This window comes from Chrysochloris asiatica, unplaced genomic scaffold (assembly GCF_000296735.1).
Source record: "Chrysochloris asiatica unplaced genomic scaffold, ChrAsi1.0 scaffold00001, whole genome shotgun sequence".
Lineage (NCBI taxonomy): Eukaryota > Metazoa > Chordata > Mammalia > Afrosoricida > Chrysochloridae > Chrysochloris > Chrysochloris asiatica.
In genome coordinates, this window is record NW_006408519.1 from 38908445 (window position 1) to 38913222 (window position 4778).

Genomic DNA, 4778 nt, shown 5'->3' on the forward strand with positions numbered 1-4778 from the left:
AGCCTTCTAATGTCTCTTCTAGCCCTAGTCTGTAACTTCCACCAAACGACGTTTCTGCCCTGCTGGGTCTGGGTAAGAACAGGTGTAAGAAGATACAGAGAGGATGATGTGACTGAGCTGTGGATGTTAGCGGAGTTCATTGTCATCGTAAACCTTGAAACTCTAATAAAATGGGCCATCTCAGAAACAGAAGGGGGATCTCACTATCATCAAAGAAGAAGAGCCAGAGTAGAGCATGTCCTTTCTCCTACTGGTCCTCACTCTCCTCACTTCTAAGATTGGAAGATCATCCAGTCTCTCCAAGGTCTTCTCAACCTTGACATTCAGCTTGAACTGCTGGCCTTGTAGTTCACAGTTGAGTATTCTGTAAAGTTTGCACATTGTGACATGCACCAGGACTTCATTTCTCCTCCTCATGCTGACTAATGTTCCACTGTATTATGTGCCATGTTTTATTTATCCACTCATTAATTAAAATTTTATTTTGGCTAGATACTGGTGTATTTTCTTGATGGTACATGACAAGACTGGGCTCTCTAAGCTCTACCCCCTTCTCTGGGAGTCTGGACGGAAACTGTGAGGATGGGGGCTTCTTAGTGTGTACGGGGTAAGGACTCCTAGCAGCTGAGGGCCTCTCTCTACCTCTAGTGCTATTACTGGGGCTGGCGATCCAGGGGGCTCTTATTCTCTGGAGGCCTTGCGGACCATAAGATCTACCACCCTGTTGCTGTAGCCAAATTCATTGTCACACCAGGAAATGAGCTTGACAAAGTGGTCATTGAGGGCAATGCCAGCCCCAGCATCAAAGGTGGAAGAGTGGGTGTCACTGTTAAAGTCACAGGAGATGACTTGGTCTTCAGTGTAACCCAAGATGCCTTTTAGGGGTACATTTGATGCCTGATTTACCACCTTTTTGATGTCATCATATTTGGTAGCTTTCTCCAGGTGGCAGATACGTTGGGAGAGGGGACATGGAAGGCAATACCAGTGAGTTTCCCATTTAGTTCAGGGATGACCTTGCCCACAGCCTTGGTAGCACTGGTAGATGGAAAGATGATGTTCTGGGCAGCCCCACAGCCATCATGCCACAATTTCCCAGGGGGGCCATCCACAGTCTGCTGGTGGCATGGACTGTGGTCATGAGTCCCTCCGCAATGCAAAAGTTATCACGGATGACCTTGGCCAGGGGGGCCAAACAGTTGGTGGTGCAGGAGGCATTGCTAACAATCTTGAGGGAGTTGTCATACTTTTCTCATGGTTCATGCCCATCACAAACATGGGGCATCAGCAGAAAGGGCAGATATGATTACCCTTTTGGCACCACCCTTCAAGTGAGCCCCAGCCTTTTCCAAGGTTGTGAAGACACCGGTGGACTCTACAACATATTCAGCATCACCTCACTTGATGTTGGCAGGATTTCACACCTGAAAGATGAACTTCCTGTTGATAACAAGCTTCCTGGTCTCAGCCTTGACAGTGCCATTGAACTTGCCATTGGGTGGCATCATACTGGAACATGTAGACCATGTAGTTGAGGTCAATGAAGGGATTGCTGATGGCAACAATCTCCACTTTGCCAGAGTCAACAGTAGCCCTGGTGACCAGGTGCCCAATACGGCTAAATCCACTGACTCTGACCTTCACTATCCTGGTACTGCAAGAGAAACTACGGCTGCCTGTCAAACAGGGAGGAGCAGAGAGTCCACTCATCAATTCTTGATACCTTCCCAGCACCAACCAGCCCTTGTCCTGGCTCAAAGGGCCATCAATGGCAGCTTGTATTTCCTGTGGCATAATGTGCAGGCTCTCTGTGCAAACACGGTTTCATTTCACTTTCTGGTTTATTTCCTGATGACTTCCTCCCTTGTCTTCTAAAAAGGATGTTGTTATTCACACTTGGGGAATATCCAGTCCCATCTGGATTATCTTCCTGCCTGTCTCAGCACCTTTCAAGGATCCCTTCCTGAGGTCTCTGCCCCTGCACTCATGATGTCTGTTAATTTCTTCTCCTAGGATGTCACCTCCCCAGAGGAGCATACACAGGCAATCCTATGTTCTAGTTCTTTCCATACTATAATGGGTTTAACCTAGGACCTGGTGTAACGGTATCCTCGGTAAATGATCGTCTACAGTGAACAAATGATAAAATCTGAACTCTATCTGACTCCTTACATGAAAGAAGTATTTTATTTGGGGCTTTCTCAGAGGTTGACTCCCAAACACGATAGGATTAGAAGTCTGACTCTCATGGTTTCCTTTTTATAGGTTCTATTTTTAAAGTAAAAATCTTTTATTTTCATTCTTAAGACTCTAACAGTTTCTTCTTTGTTCAGACCGCTGCTTTTAGTTTTCTATATAAATCACATCGTTTCTTCTCTGCCAGCTGGGAGCTCTGGTCTGGAATTAGCAGACGGTTCTGTCACTTTATCATGTAAGACCTGGCTATAAAATAAATCAAATTCTTCTGGCAGCTCCTGCTTTATGAAAGCATATTTATTATGTTTGAGCTCTGGTTTGGAAGCCAGTTATCATTTACTAGCTGTGTTTTAATATTGTGTTGTTTTTCCATTATTGCTTTAGTGGCCTGAGGGGATCCCCAACAGTCTCAGCTATTGCCACCTTGTGGTGATACAGCAGCATCCTAGCCAGCAGACTGTATTGAAGGGAACTTCTACCACAGAATCAACAGTCAAAAAGTCAAATGATGTATTGCATTAGGCAAATCTGCTGCACAAGACCTCTTTAAAGTGTTCAAGAGCAAAGATGTCAGTTTGAGGACTAAGGTGTGCCTAACCCAAGCCATGGTATTTTCAATAGCTTCATACGGTTTTGAAAGTTAGACATTGAATAAGGAAGATCGTGGAAGAATTGATGCATTTGAGTTATGGTGTTGGAGAAGAATATTAAAAGTACCACTGACTTCTAGAAAAATAAACAAAGCTGTAATGGAAGAAGTACAGTCAGAATGCTCCTTAGAAGCCAGGATGGTGAGACTTGTCTCACATACTTCAGACACGTTATCAGGAAGGACTAGTCTCTGGAGAAGGACATCATATTTGGTAAATCACTTTCAAAGAAAAAGAGGAAGACCTCCAATGAGATGGGTTGGCACAGTGGCAGCAGCAATGGGTTCCAGTGTAACAATGATTGTGAGGATGGCACAGGACCGGGCAGTGTTTTGTTCTAATGTGCATAGGGTCACTATGAGTTGGAATTGACTCAACAACACCTAGCAACAGCAACAACAACAATCTACCACCAAGATGGAAGAATCATAAGTGGAGTGTGGTCTCTGGTCCTGGGGTGTCTACACTATGAAGCTCCTTTTGTGTCATTAAGTGTCGTAGAGTCAATTCCAACTCATAGCAACCCTGTATAGGGTTTCCGAGGAGCAGCTGGTGAGTTTGAACTGCTGGCTTTTGCATTCAAACCAACCTTGTATTCCAGTGTTTATCCAGGTAAGACTGAAGTTAAGACACAAGGACTGTTGGACCTAGAGATGCTTAAAGAAGACAATGAAATTTCTCCAGAGCCGACAAAGACAGAAATGCTTGTCAGCTGGCACTCTGAATTTGGACTTCTAGCCTCTTAAATGATAAGACCTGATGTCTTAGTGGGTTACATGTTGCGTTGTTAACCTCAGAGTTAGGGGTTGGAATCCACCAGCTGCTCTTTGGAAGAAAGATGAGGTTTGTTCCTATAGAGATTTACAGCTTCAGACACCTGATACAGGGTTACTGAGTTGGAACTGACTGGATGGCACACAACAAAACAACAACAGACTTTTATTGAGGGTCATCAAAGGGACTTGCTACAGAATTGTAGGCACAGAGAAGCATAGAATCACAGTTGCTACCATTTTTTGGAATGACCTCACTGTGTTGGTAATTGTGCAAGGCATAGACCAGTCAACATATCTAATCCCATCATCTTTTATCAGGGAGGCATTCTAGCTTTATGTTGCTGGTGAGTCAGTTCCAACTCATGGCGACAGAACAGAACATTGCCTGGTTGCGTACTATCTTCATCATGGTTGAGTCTTTTGTGGCCACTGTGGATTCTGAGTCCTTATAACCTTATCTTCTAGCACTGTAAGAGGGCTTTGAAAAGTTCATGGAAAATAGAATGAAAAGATAATGGAATCTTTTCATGAACTGTTGAAGACCACTTCTGTATCAGAAAATATGCTTTTGTGACCCATAAGACTTTTCAATGGCTGATATTTGGAAGCAGACACAGCTTCATTTTACAGTTAGGGAATTGCAGGCCTTTAAGGTTGACTTGGAGTACTGGTGTGGCACTGTGGGATAATGTGCTGGACTGCAAAGTCAGTTTGAACCGCAAGGTCAGTGGTTCAAACTCACCAGCCACTCGTTGGAAACCCCACATAGGGTCACTATGAGTCGGAACCAACTCAACTGCACTTAACAACAACAACAAAGTTAGACTTTTCAGAGGGGTGAGGATGGAGGATTCATACCAAAATGCCCATGCTCTTTCCACCCAACTTAGTGAATGTCTATAAATAGAGTCAACCATCTGAAAAATCAGATTTCCTCTAAATCCTTTACCCTTTGGGAAGGTAGAGACAAACCTATCAATAAATGCAGACCTCTAATAATATTGTTTGGAAGAGAAAATAGGTTTGTGTTCTAAAACAGGCAGATAAAAACTCTTTTAAGAAAAATTTCATCTCAACATAAAGTACTTCTGTTACCTAAGATCATGCCCTTTCTGAGCTGCTTCTGTCTAGCACTTAGTCACCCTACAGCACCCAT

General features: G+C 43.8%; 1 pseudogene; it reads right to left on the bottom strand.

The window, feature by feature from the left end:
- Positions 1 to 681: 681 nt before the first annotated feature.
- Positions 682 to 1794, bottom strand: LOC102840864 (annotated as a pseudogene).
- Positions 1795 to 4778: the final 2984 nt, after the last annotated feature.